The 15,268-nt window shown below is 38.2% G+C and overlaps 1 long non-coding RNA gene across 1 annotated transcript in view; it reads right to left on the reverse strand.

The window, feature by feature from the left end:
- Positions 1–15,268, reverse strand: part of LOC110401036 — a 48,712-nt gene that overhangs the window by 13,173 nt on the left and 20,271 nt on the right. The gene's annotated exons all lie outside the window — the stretch shown is intronic.

The raw sequence follows: 15,268 nt of genomic DNA on the forward strand, positions 1-15,268 counted from the left end.
TACTATCTCAAGTCATGAATTTCTGTTGCACTCTGAGAAGTTCTAAACAAGTGATAGGAATGAATGGTGCCACACGTGAAACCTATAGAGATACCAGCAAACTGTTCATTTGAGGTAATAAAATTTCCACATGCCTTTTGAGGAGAGCATTTTCTCCTTTCATACTCCACTTTTCCACAAGCAGTAAATTAGCATCAAATGCATCTGGATTATCTTAAGAACTGTAAGGAAATTCTTCAAACCACTAATAGGTGAAGCAAGCAGTATAGTAACATACTGCATTTGATATCCCAGAGAAGCATCTTCTCAAAGACAGTCAAGGAAAACACATGCTCAGTCATCACTGCTTATGACATGAAAACATGGGCTAGGATTATCTACACCACATAATGACTTTTGGAAAACAGTAGTACTCTTCAGCTATTATTTCCTCTGTATCCTCTGCACAAGCTAAGTGTAACCCAGTAGAATGGGGCACAAGAAAAAAGTCTGCAATTTCAGGAAGAAGAGGGTGATTTTGAGTTGCTTCTGAAGTTGAGCAGACTGCTCCCAAGGTACCTTAAGTTTCTTTCACTTGCCATCTCCCTACCACCCAGGTCTGACAAGACTCAGCCCCAAACTAAAGATGAGAACAGAGATTGAAAATAAATACTGAAAGAAGCATCACAAAATAAAAGGGACAGAATAAACATTGACAGAAGCATCCCATACAATCCAAAACTTGTGTACAACTTGGGCAAGCAACACTTTAAGGAGTTATTCTCCTCATCAGAATATGTATTTTGAAAGTTGCAGCAGCTTCTAAATTTTTCTCTTAGTTGTAAAGTAAATAATTGTACAACATGTTAAGGTACAATTCTGGCCAGTCCTCAGGCGTTCACATCCTGGACTTGTGCTTTCCCTTTCTCTTGAACGATTTTTAAGTGAATTATATTTTAAAATTATTCCGTATTATTTACTATAGATCGTGCTGTCTTCTAGGTTCCAAACGTGAGAAGCAGTTGCGTAGCCAAAGGTTTTTTTCAGAAATTTAAAAGTAACATATTTTGCCCATGAAGAATGTATTCACACTCTCTTGTAATAAATTACAACAAAATCTTATGTAATTAAAGCATGAACTTTAACGTATTTCTACCGGCAAGAAATGCTAAAAAAGGGAAGGCATTAGAATACTGTAACATTTAGAGGGGTGTTTGATAGCTTTTAAGTTAAGCATCATTTAAAACAGATTGTAATTAAGAATTTTCCTTTTTTTTATTGCATATTAAGGTCTCTAAGAGCATAACTTCCATAAATAGTCAAGAATAAACTACATTCAGACCTACACATAAGCACATTTCTTGGCACAGACAAATGAAAACTGTGATTGCTGACATCTCTTTGAAGGAAGATTTTCTCTTTTTTTTTTTTTTTTTGTCCCAGCCCTTGTTTTATTTATATGGCTCTGAACACTTTTTTATTTTTAATTATCCTAAGGAAAAGAAAGGGTGGGGGGAAAAGAGATCTTTGTTTTCCAACTGAGACAGTGAAGTACATTCCAAAGCTGCTTTTGTTTTTAATTTACAGAAGCTCTCATGTCTAATCTACTAAGCCAACAAATAATCTGTTTGCCAGGTTTTAGATGACAGTTGTCAAAAGTGCATACAATTGCAGACTTTATTCTTTTTTAGGATACAGATTCATTCTCTGCCATAAACTTAAAAGGATCTTTTGCAGAACTTTTCACAATGAATTTATTTTTAGCTGTGCATTTTGTTTCCCAGGAGTTATTTCATTCTTACCCAGTCATTGTGTATCTCCAGCTCTCTTCTTAATAACAACAAAAGCATTGTGTTTGCCTATATTAAAAATAGGGACGGCTAGGTCCCTGTACTTGCTCATGAAAGCAATTGCTCAGAAGTAAAAAGAAGGGGATTCAGAAGTGTGCTCCCTCTGAGAAAAGGTATACAACAGACAGGCAGTCCCACATATTTCCATACACAGAAAATATTTCCATCCTTCTATTCCTTTAGAATAACCCTATATCCTACTCTTCCTAATACTTAAAGGTAAATTTCATGATCCAAGTACTTGGAATCAATCAAGAAACTACCAGATTAAGGGGGGGGTGAAGTGGAGGGAGGACAAGAACAGATAAATACAGCATCTCTACACTGCTTTAGATTTCTTCTGAAAAACTCATATACACACACGGAAGGCAGAAGCACTGCAAGGCAGTGAGATTCTTGGATGGTATGACCTACTGCAAGGACGCTTCTTCTGGTGCAGAGGAGTAAACTACCATATTTCATTATTTCCCTGCTCTTCACTCTGGCACATCCTCTTCCCCATTAGACAACCATAAAATCTAGCACAGTATTATCAGTGAACTTGCAGGAGGGAAAGGGTATCAGTGAGCTATCTGCAAGCTTCCTCCCAAAGATGGGTTTTGCCAGGATTTGTAAAGGCAATCCTAGGGCTCAGAATGCACTGTTCTTCTAGAGATGCTGGATTTGTCACTTGTTTCTCTCCTCTTAAAGGATATGGGACTAGAAATTTACAGAATAAATGATTACACAACTGGTATGGTTCATGTCCTAAAGGGGGCCCATTTATTGACATCTTAATATAGGGTACTCAATTTTTATTTAAAAGTGGAACTTAAATGGGAACAAAACATGAAAAATATTCCAGGTAAAAAATTCTTCTGCTCCAACATGTACATAGAATCATAGAATATCCCAAGTTGAAAAGGACCCATAATGATCACCTATTCCAAATCCCTGCTCCATGCAGGACCACCCAAAAATCAGATCACACATCTTACCTTCTGTACAATTATTCTTTCCACAGGTAGCAACCAATCCCTTTCGCTTCGTGTGATGTTTCTAGAGCACTGTGCTTGAACGCTACGAGAATTCTGGCTATGTGACTTTAGATAGACTGAAGCAACAAACGAACAGGGAAAGGCAACAAAGACTTCAAACAGACATAAAAGCAATGGCTGAAATGACCTTTCTAACATGCTAGATGAGAACAAGAATTTGAGGGAGGTGCAGAAGTATTACTAACAACTTAATTGAGCTCATATTTATTTTGTTTGTATGATGGTTGTAGGAGTTTCAGCCTTCAGAGATGGTCTGTAATTTATACCTCCCAGAATAAAAAATATCAGTTGTCTACCAGCTGCAGGAAAAAGGCTATATCCACAGTTCTTACTCCAGAATTATGGGTGGAGCCAAATACAGCATTCCTCGGTTCAAAGCAAATAACATTTTAGGTAGTTGTCCAAATTTCTTAAAAGATATACCTGCAAATAGAACTTCATAGGCAGGTGCTAACTTTATACGCACTGCAGTGAGCAGATGAAAATCTCACAATCTGTTTTACTGTTAGGAATTCTGTAAATTCTGACTGAATTCAGTTCAGAATAACTTTCATCTACTTTATTTTTGTTAAGTATTATTGTACAAGTCAGCCAATTCTCAAGCAGATAATAAAAAGGTGTTCTGTGCTTGTGAAACTTCCAGGATTTAGGTTTTCATAATTTTTAAACTATCATAAAGTTTTTAGTAAACTATTTTGTGTCCTTCTAGCGTTTCCATTTCCTCCATCTCTCAACAGTATATTATCGTTTCCTCTGCTAAGCTGAGATTTGAAACTTCCACTTTCCTGAGAAAATACAACCCACAACATAGAATCAGATTGGTTTTCCAATTTGTCTTCTCATACTATGTCCACAATTTCCTTTTACTCAAACAAGAAGAGCTATTAACCTGTACTCACCAAGCCCTTACACAACTAGCAGTAACATTTCACAAACTAACTGCTATCTACAGCCTCAATCTCTCAAATGCCCCCCCTTGCTCTCCTAACTGAATTATGGAGACACATATTTCTCCTCAGACCCACATATTGTTATGGAGGAAAACCTTCCTTCAATTTCCACCTAAGACAGCACAGAGTCAGCAGGTGACATTAGGTATCCACAGCAATTTGCCTCCACAGAAGAGGAGCTTCAGGTGTTTGATGGCTTGGGCATAAGGGGAAATGGCGAAACAAAAGCCTCTCGTTAAGAGAACTGCAGAGGAGGTAAAGAGTCGAGCTGTGGGTTTAAACGTGAACAACTCAAATGCATTGCACTGCCTTGCCACCATTCCCCATAGTATGATGACTGAGAAAAACTAGTGGGAAATTTCAGGACAACACTATTTAATCCTTCACACAGTTTAGTAAAATTAGATGGAATTATTTTAATAAACTGGTTTGCAGAAAAGCTGTTTATAACATGCCACCTTGAATGACGCATTTGCCAGTGTTCAGCAGCTCCCACGACACACTTATATCCAAAGACAATTTAAGAAAGTAGTGCAGACCCACATCTGCCACTACCGGTCAGGCTGCTGCACCTTTCATTTAAACTTTACTTCATCTCCTGCCTTTACATACCCCTTGAGGCACATGTTCTCCAAAGTGAGAACCACTCAAATACAGTTTACATTACCCTACAAAACATTATAAAGAAGCAAAAAAATTGTCAAGCAAGGTGACAAGATTCACACCAAAAATCATTTTGTAAATCCTCCAAGATGTTGTCACAACAAACCCAGAGGAAGAATTCTACCTCCTCAGCAGCCAATAATGAAGAAGGTGACAGAAGAGTAGAAAGGGAAAACAAAGACTCCCACACACACTTGGGATGCTTTTCAGATCCTCAGCTTTGCCTATACTTAGGCTGTTAGATGATTTAAGTCTCTACTGCCAGAGCAACCATTCACTTCAATTCTGCATGTTCCTTGATGGGTTGGTTACACATTTTCACAGATGCTACCACAACACTTTAACTGTAATAATCATCTGTTTGAATTGTGTTGTTACAATACTATGCTGCCAGCCAGCTCTGAAACGTCTAATGCTGATGAATAGCACAACTGCCTGAAATCAAGTCTAGAAACTCTTTTCTTAAAATATTTCTTAACTGAGCACTGCTTTTCAGGGAGTGATTATTCCCAAGACCTGAAAAGGGCAGACACAATGGAAAAAAGAGTGCCAAAAAGTGGCAAATCTGCATATGGACAAATGATTGCAGTCACCAAAGCTTAATGAACTCCCACTTACTAGCTAGACTGCACTGACTGGTCACAGCATACTTCTGATTCACGACAATTGCAAAGGAAAGTAGATTACTTTAAACCAGTTGCTAGCTTGAATTGTGATTTTCTAAGCTAGCACTTCTTACTTTCAAATTACAGTAGGTTAAAAGCATGCACACAAGCAGACAGGATCAACTTCTTATGCTGCAAAAGCCCAATTACTTGACAGAAACTACTGAATTCTGTATGTGAACAAATACCTGTAAAATCCTACACTGAGTAGCAGAGAGTCTAGAAACTTGCTATGTAGTGTATTGTAGGGTAAATAAACTGAACAACATACGGGCAAGAATTAGCTAGCTTCTCATAAATATTTTCCTCATTTTAAAACTAGAATTGTTGCTGTGTTTTTAATCATATGAAGGTTTTAGGGACATGATATTCTGTGACACTTACTGGGAAGTCTATTCTTTTTTTAGCTCAGATAAGAATGGCACTGCTGTGCAACCACTTTGTGGCACATGTGAAAACATCTGAGCAAGGCACAGAGAAATCAAGCTTCCTGCTTCTAAGCACCATTCTCATTAACAAAAGCATCTGGAGCTAGTCTGGTACTAAAATACACTCAGAGGGAAATCACTAAACACAATTCCACTACGTGGCACTAAAGAAGATAGTTCTGTATCACATTCAATACAGAGCTGACAAAAAAAAAAAACACCACACAAAATAAACCACTAGAGCCCTCTTCCCTTACTCTTAGCTCCAGGTCACTACCTTAGCAATGAAAGCACTACAATTGCTTAGTAAACGGGTTCACTGAAAAAATCCAGTTTAAAGAAGCTGAGCTAGGGGGCACGTGGAACACTCGCTTTCTTCCTTACCAAGGGCTGTTCACCACTCCAAGTTACAGCATGGTCACACACACAAGTGCACAGACACAAGTAACAGAGCAACACACAGCAACCCCAGAGCATCAGCTTAACTTGATCTTGACACCAAAGCAAGCCCATCAAGGGACTACACTTTCCACATACCTCAAAAAGAAGCTGTAAGAGGATATAGGAACAGTGTGGATTCCAAGAAAAAGAGATCACCATTTTTGTAAGATCTTCACACTTAAACCACTTTATATACAAAATCAAAATACATCAGGCAACACTGGAGCTCGCTCCAGTGACCTTAAAGTGTAACTGATAGCAATACCCTAACCCACTGAAAGAATGAGCCCTCTAAATTATAGATAGGGAAACAGCACACAGAAATTAAGGTCCTTCAAAACACAAATACAGAAAATCAAAAAGCTAGTCTTTCAGGCAGTCTCAGTTTCTTAGTGAGTAAAAAAGCTGAACTCCTGAATTCTTCATTAAGGAAGTGAACTCACCAGCCTTGTGCCTTGAGGATCTATTCACTACGTCCCTGGATTGCCTCCCTGTGCCACAATTCCAAGACCCTTGGCACCAAATACCCCAACTGACATCTCCAAAGCAGGACCCTTTATTCCATCCTTTCCTAACTCTGACTATCCCATCTCCTCAGCATCTTCGCCTTTACCTCCCAACCATCCTGAATCTTTATGATACAACAAATACGAACGTATTAGCTGGTGATAAATACAAGATAGCTAGTGTGAAGTAGCCTGATATGGAAGAACTTGACAGGCTAGTCTTCCAAGGCTCCAGACAGTCACTTGGACTGCTAATGGTGAAGACAAAGCCTGTGTGTTAGGCAACAAGAAAGCATTGCCTTGTCTCATGTAATTCCTGCTATGTTATGTCTTGGAATGGATGAAGACTGTCTGGTCAGAGCTGAAAGCTACATAATGAAATGCCCTCACACCAAGTACTTATTATATAGTGGCCCCCAGCCACTAACTCCAGCAGCAGTTTCCAAGCACACCTTAGTGATGACATACTGAATTTCTGGGGAGGACGGGGCAAAACTATTTTCCAGTCCCTCCACAACATACACACACTGACCTCACACATTCCTCCATCAGCTATTTGAGAAAGCAAGCCTGAATAGTAACCAAAGGCTTGGTATATTCAAGGGGGAATAAGAAGCTGCATATTAAAAGAGGCACTAACTTGGGTGGGTTGGTCAAATTATCCCTAAAGTTGTTGTATTCTAGGAATCCTACAATGGAGAGAAGAATCTTTTTGATATTCACATTTCAAAGAGTTCACTTTTGTGAATATTTTCAACAGAAGATGATAGCACTACTGATTTATAGACTGCATATAAACCTGCACATGCATATGCACAAACATACATGCACAGCATATACATATGTATACGTAGAACTATCTGTAACAGAGGAAGAAATCCTTTTATTTTGCCTTTTGTACTGCTCACTCCAGGAATCTATTCTTGATCTTGACAGAACTGATAGTTTATAATGAATACTTTTCCAGCTTTTATGGCTGGCATCAAGGAAACACCTGGGAGTAAGATTTGTTCACTGTGGTTTTGTGTAAATTTTTTTTAAGCACAGTTACTGTGCTGTTTGCCTCTAATGAACATTTTTTGTGTATGTATAAATATTTCATTGGCTCAAAGGAAAACAAAACAAAAGAAAACAAACAAGCAAACAAGAAAGTCTGCTGTGCTGCTGCAAATGGCAAGATAGGTGAGAGACGCTGAAAGAATAAAGAAACCAGACTGAAGTCAGATGGGTCACTGACTATGCTACAGATTTGCTATATGTCACATTCAATAATACCTTATTTTCCCTCCAGTTACCTGCATAGACAGAGAGATACTGGAAAATGGAAATAATTCCTTGATGAAGTCCTGTTTGAAGTACCAGTGTGGTCCTCAGTATCTTGGCATTTATTTTCAATCATATTAATCTCTGTAACAAACCTGCTGAGATTTAGAATATATTCCTCCCATGCAACAGAAAATAACTGATGCATTAAGAAGCTAAATATCTACTAAAGGAGATACTGGAATTTCTGGCAAAGCACTAAGAATCTGAAACAGAAGATACCAGCATTCCTAAGTACAGCAGACTTTCTTGCATCAGGTTAATACAAACAATATTAATCCCAGGAATAATACCAAAAGGATGAAAAAATACCAGATGTAAAGTGCAATAAACACAGAATATCTGAGGGAGAAACTTAGAGACACAATACCCCATTCATTCTATTTTAAGAAACCAAGTCAGCGCAGCTAGATAACATTCACATTCTAAGCTGACGTGGTCAGACTTCCTTTGTCATTATGACATTTCTTCCTTCCTTCTTTCTCTGTATTTGTCCACTTGAGATTCAAAATTTCCTTGCATCTAGGTGCTGTACTTAAAACTGTCTATTCCAAGATTTCAATTATTTCTAATAATAACTATCCATAGTTTCTAATAAATATCATTTCTATAATAATTTCATATAACCATTTCTATTTAAATTAAATGGATTAGAGCTAGCTGAAAAGACATGATATATTTCAGGTGATCCTCTTTCAAATACCTTTGCTTTGACTAGTTTTGTAAAACTGAATAGGGAATAAAAAACACAAGTATTTTTGACAAATTGGATATCTCGTAAAATTAAGAACATCTGTTCCACAGATTCAGGCTTTGTTATTCTATCCTTAAGGAGAATTTGTAATTGAGGGTGAAAGCCCTGGCTTTCCATCTTCTTTTCATGAATGAAAAGCTAATGTTAAATAACAATAATGCACAATCAATGATTGAGAAGCTATTTATCACCTCTTTACAAAAGTATTAATTCCACACCGGGTGGCAACCAGCTGAAGAGTCAGTCTCTAGTCCACATACAGATTAGACGGAAGAGGCTATTTCAAGGCCAATGAAACGCTTACACAAAAGCTCCAGCGTGTATGTAATCAGTTTAAGTAAGCAACTATACAGTCTGTAAATTTCAGCATCCCCCAGTAGGTCTGCCCTTCCAGCTGAGTGTGGACAGGTATAGCATTCCAGGGAATGTTTTTGCTTCCTGTGATACCCTGAATTTTAGTCTAGGCCATCTCTGGAAAGAAGCTTGACTGGAAGTTCAATCAATTCCACAGCTTCAAATGTATTTTAAAACCAGCATAAATGAAAAACAGAATAAAGGGGAGCTTCTAATTCTGTCTCTTTATGAATACTTATGAAAATGTGCGGATCAAAGCCTCTTCCCCTTCAAGTACATTTCAAGCCTCCTATAGGACTCAAAGGAAGAGATTAGAACTCATTTTATGTTTCAGTTAGCATAAAGCACATGTTCAGGAATTACTAGGCAATGGTTCTGCAAGAGGCTTTTTCCTAATCTGTAGGGAATTGCCTCAGAAATGGAGCATGGAGGTCTAAATGGCACCCTTCTCCCACCTCCACAACAGAGGAAAAGGGTATCAGGAATACAGCAAACATTTCAAGCCATCTCTCCCATTACCTTAACATCCAGCTCTAGCTACCGTATGCATGCAAAAAATATGCTTAAAGAGAGAAATGCCCCCCTGATTAAACATAACCTCCTGAGCTCTCTCTTTGCTGAAACACACATCTGCCAATCTAGTATCTGTCAAAGCTTTTCACCTCAGATTTGTTGATTACATCAAACACTTGTTCTGACACATTAGCTTCAGGTCATGGCTCTTCCCAGTCACTGCCATTATCCCCGGAAAACGGCTGCTCTCTTGCTAAGGGCTTGCCCACAATTCAGTAATGTCAGCACTAGATAACAACTCCACAGCAAGGAGGGCAGACAAGATCATGACAGACCTACCTAATTCAAAAATTCAGGTGACTTTCTGCACCAGCCTTTATCTTTCCTTCTTTCATTGAGCTGTTAAGCAGTTCGAGAAAAAAAGGAAATTACGTGTACAGCGTTTGCTCCTCACACAAGGCAGAGCTGCAATGATTACTGAGGTCATAACTTTTGGGTGATGTTCTCTTCCCAGAGAAACAGAAGTAGTAGCACAACAGGAAAACATGAAAAGGAACACAAAGAAACGGACCTAGAAATACATTTTGGGATGTTAGTCAGAAGCAAGATGATGAAAGAGAGTAATTAATTGAAGTTTAATTAAGGAAACCCCCCTATCTAGGCATAGCAGAGCTCCTGCTAGTAGGGAAAACTTAGTTTTGCAAAAAATATCTGCACCTATTAAGCAATAGGAGAACAGAAGACACTAAGTTCTGAAAAGTTATCACCTCCTGACCTCCAAAACCCTGCTCAGATCCAGGGGAAAGGCTCTCACAGTGGTTTTGTGCTGGCAGAAAACTAACACATTTAGCACCACATCCACTCAACTCTCTGACACTACCAAAACCTCCAGCAATAAGCTAGCCCAGAATTTCTCAAAACAAGGTAATAGGGTGCTTATCTGGTGGTACACCAGCTCTTTCTTTTCACACTTACAGACATTTATTTTAAAAAGAAAGAAGCAACTAGATGGGAATCTCAGGAGAAGATCATTTTCCAGTCTGGCATAGACACGATGCACAACTTGAACAAAATCACTTCATCTGAGTCTTAGCTCCCTAGCTGTAAAAACTGAGCAGCAGTTCATTTATCCTGTTCTCTGTTTCATTTACATAAGTAGTAAATGTTGAAGGGCAGGGGCCATCTCTTACTACAGATTTGTGTGGTGTTTAATGCAATAGAGATTGGAACATAGCAGAGCCTTTAAGAGCTATCTCACGTTTGAAACACATGCAAAAGCTCATTGCTCCATGTTACATGTCTCCACATCCTTCAGAGCTTATTACAGCAATAGCAAAAAGATTTATTATTCTTGAGTATAATTTCGTCTCAGAAATAAAGGGATCAATAAAAGTATCTACCAATAATTGTAATCTACATAGGGAAGGAGGAAAGACAACAAATACAGTTTGTGGGAGATGGAAGGGAAACAAAAGATAAATGTGTCTTTGGTGAATAATAGTGAAAAAGCTCCTAAGAAATCTCAGTTCTCTCCTAAAATGCCTACAAAAAAAAAAGTTTCTGTAAATTGGCATTAATAAAGAACCACCCTCCTGCTTTGTCTGGCAGGAAGAACAACCTTTTCTAAGGGAGAAATGCATGACAATCTAGAAATCCTATTAATAACATTAGAGTCCTGAACTTTAATGTATTAATGAATGGACGTGCGCCCATGCTGTAATCATGAATTTCAGCATTGCCTTTGATGCTTCATTGGGCACAAAGCTCTTACAAAATGTTTGAAGTGTCTGGCTGTGTAATAATGATTTATAATTCTCTTGAACCAAAGCAAAATTTGCTAGTAAAAATCATTTTTGAAATAAAAAATAAATTGTGACTGGAGGGTCTGGGTTTGTTTCAAAAAGAGATCACCCACAAGCAGCAAATTATTTAAAAAGCCACTGGTTCTAGTGTTTTGCGATAGGGAGCATACAACTCAGAATTTCAAATTACTGTTAATTAAGATCAGTTTATTAAAATGTCAATCTTTTTAACCAAAAAATTCTCCACTATGAGTACTAGCTGCAAGTTCCCTTAAGTTCAGCTTTTTATGAAGAAAATGTTTTTTTTTTTTCCCCTTTTACCATATATTCAACTTTATCCCTCTCACTACTACTACCCATTATATTTTCCTCTCTTATCAGAGTTTGTCATCTTTGTACATCAGTTTGATTATTCTCCCACACACTCTCCCCTGCCCCTCCCTCCTCACCACCCATCCTATCAGAAAGATCTATGGATTTAGGTTAAAACATCCATGCTTAGTGTTATAAAACAACAAAAACACAGCACAGCTCTACAAATTTTATTTCTTCCTCTTCAGATCAGTCTACCCACTGGAGCCGATGGAAAAAAGTTTCACAAAAATTTTCACCAGACACAGATTTGAAGTGGTTTTTTTTTTATTTGACTCCAATTTCATAAGCGCTTCACTTCCAAGACTCTAAAAAATTAAGTGAGGAAAGGGACAGACAAATTAACTGCAAGACTATGGCCATACCATTCTCAAAACAGTTTTGAAAAAAAAAAAAGTCTGCCAAGGGGGAAAAAAAAAAAAAAAGGACATCATGCAGGAAGAGGCATACCTGTGTATTCTTCACAGGAATCTGGAGCCAAATGGGGCAGGGAAGGAGAAAAGGAGAACAACTTAAAACACTAGCAATATTCTCATTCCTTCCTTGAAAACCTCGTGGCTGTGAGATGAGCTCTTGAGTCAGACAGTTAATTGTTTAAGGTGCTCATTCAGGTTGATCTGTTCATACCAGCTGTGAACCCAGCAGAGCAGAATTCTGCCCTTCTGTGTAGGAAGGTCCAATCTCAGCTCATGTTAGTCCAGGAAGAGATGCTGAATACATTCCCAGGTAAGCAGCATTCACAGGTGGCCACAATCAGACCCCACTTGAGGTGGAACTATGCTAAATTTGGCTCAAAACCTAGGAAGAAGAACCTGATAAAGCCAAGAGCAAGTTTCTCTCCAAACAAGCTACAAAAAATGGGTAGGTGTTCACAAAGCCACAAATACCATAAAATGGTGCTGCTTGTAAGCTCCTGAAACTAAATCACAGGAGTTAGTGTCACAGCAGTCACTTCACTGAGACAACTGAGACTCTGCTGACTATTTCATTGAGTATTCCAGTGTTTCACTTCCAAAAATGGGCACTTTGTTTTACTGTGTTTTTTCATTTGAAGTTTCCACTGGGATCCTCCCCATATAGGGCCAACAGTAACTGTCCACCTATTACTGACTTAAAGCAAAGAGGATCTCAGTATCAAAATATCTAAAATAAAGACATTTAAAAGCTAACCAAAGAGAGAGAGAGAGAGAGAGAGAGAGCGCTACTACAGAAGAGAATAAGAGGAAGAGTGGATGGCCGAGAACACAAAGGCGAGAAAGTCAGCAAAAAGGTGCAAAGAATGATGAAATCCCTGTAGGGCCCCCAAGCAGACCACAGGCTACAAACAGAGCCATCCTCTCCTAACGGACCATGGAAACTAAACTGCATTAAAATTCTGACATGAAGACTCAGAGCATGCTTGCTCTTTTTCAGGCATTGCAGGGAGGTGGAGGAAGTGAGGGATTCTGCCCTCAGATTTAGACTGATTTTAGATGCAAGTGTTCATTCACTTGTGTTTCTTCAAACAGATAAGCCTCAAACTGAAAGTAACTACCTCGCTTTTTAACTGCAAATTACAAATTACTTTCTCAATTTTCCTTAAAGGGGTGTGCTTCTAATTTCAGTATTTATAGTAAACATTAGGATTTCTTTCCTTTCTTAACCTTAATCTGGAATTTAGAATTTCACAAATCCTGATGAACATAACTTCAGCTTGTTACACAAAACAGCTTTCAGGATAGAGAATTTGGTACAGTTTATATTAAAGGATTGCAGTGAGGAAATGATGATAAATCACATCTCCAGCTTCAAAACCAGCTGCCCTCATCAACCTGAGGCAACAGCCACTGGACTCTGTCTGAAGTCGCCATTATGATGCTGGAAGGTAAATGAGTTACTGGGCTTTGCTTATGATAGTGTGTTATGTGAACACTTAATGTTTTCAGCTGGATCGCACTGTGGAGAACATAACTGTGGTACAGATTTATAACATCTTCAGGAGCTTTTCTTTCCTACTTTGTTTTGTTGGGGTTTTTTTTGTTGTTGTTGTTTTTGTTTTAGTGTTTGTTTTTTTTTTAAAACTCAAGAAGGAAGGACTGTAACTAACACACCAAAGAGAGAAAAGAAAATTAAAGGAAGGGGTGAAAAATCCATCTCAGGCCCAGGCTCTGAAGGAACAGGTTTACTGTACTCACAAGTCCACCCACACCACAGGTAGTATCAGTTTATTTCTGTCTAGATGTTAAACTGAGGACAACTGAACAGATTCAGCTACTCCACACACCTCTAGAAAATGTGGAAAACTACTTCCTCTTTCAAAGGGATAGCACAAGGTACACTGCTCTTAACACTTGCAGACTCTCAGGTAGAATGTATTGGCACTATATAAGTCAAGGTATTATTCTATTATTACCTATTTAACACCTAGTTAAACATTACTTAACCCACTGGCATAAGCCCAATACATCCCCATTAAGTTAAATATTGCTAATGCACTATTGTTTAAATTAAGCAGTAGTCTAAGCAGCAGTAAATGTCATTCACTGTCATTAGGCTAAATTGGTTCCCCGGGCAACATACTAGGAACGCAGGTGTCCTGATTACATGGGTCCTCATTAAATACAGTACACAATATTTCTTCAAAAAATGGAACTCAAGCTTATTGTGACAAAGAACTCCTCTGTTGCTTTTTGCAGAGCAGGAGGATTCACAGACAACAAACAGAGCACACAAATGCCTACTGCCCTGCAGAAACTCCCATGTCCCTTTGCAGAACAATGTTTGCCAGTTGTGTCATTGCTCAATCACAGGCCCTATGCACAGAAGATGCTCTTCCAAGATAGGGATCTATCTGAGAACAAGGAACTATTGAAGCCAGGCATCTTCCTGCAGAGAGCTCTTTATGTGACTGAAACCTTGAAGCAGATAAGGCTCAGCACAGATGGAAGTACTGCTCCTATAGCAAATTGTGGGACCAGAGCTTGAGATGATAATCACTTGCTATTTATCAAGGATTGTGTCTTCTATGAAGACCCCAGTATACCGCAGGGGGCTAAATAATAATGAGATATACAGTATCTTACACATCTCAAATATTACAGATCAGCTGCGATAACACATCCGTATTCCGATCGCATTTTTCAGTTACTAATGTGACTAAATAGCCTGAAGTCTGTTAGTTGAATAACTGTAAAAGAAAAAAAAGATTTACACAAATATTCTCCTTTTCATTCTCTATTTTTTTTCCTAAAAGAAAGGATTTGAAACATTTACTTAAGTATTTTCATCTCTGTTCAATGAAGGATTTATGCATTAGAAAAGTTAAGGAGTGATAGTAGTGCTGAGAATCACAGAAACCGTTCCTATTAGTGACTACTTTACTGAATTGAAGGACAGCTGGTAATCTTTACCTCAGGGCTAGCAATTCAATATCTAGTTCAGATTTTTTTCCCCCTTGACAATATGAACCCTATATATCATCTACATAATGCAACACACTTGTGTTCCTCTGCTGGACTCAGAATTTAGATTAGTAACAGAAACATGAGTTACACTAGTTAAACAATATAGATGTCATACATTAAAACATTAGTTTTACTCATTGTCCCAGTACAACCTTTTAAATAGAATATTTTTCAGCCCAGAGAGACTA

The sequence above is a fragment of the Numida meleagris genome, chromosome 6, assembly GCF_002078875.1.
Source record: "Numida meleagris isolate 19003 breed g44 Domestic line chromosome 6, NumMel1.0, whole genome shotgun sequence".
In the NCBI taxonomy this organism is placed as follows: domain Eukaryota; kingdom Metazoa; phylum Chordata; class Aves; order Galliformes; family Numididae; genus Numida; species Numida meleagris.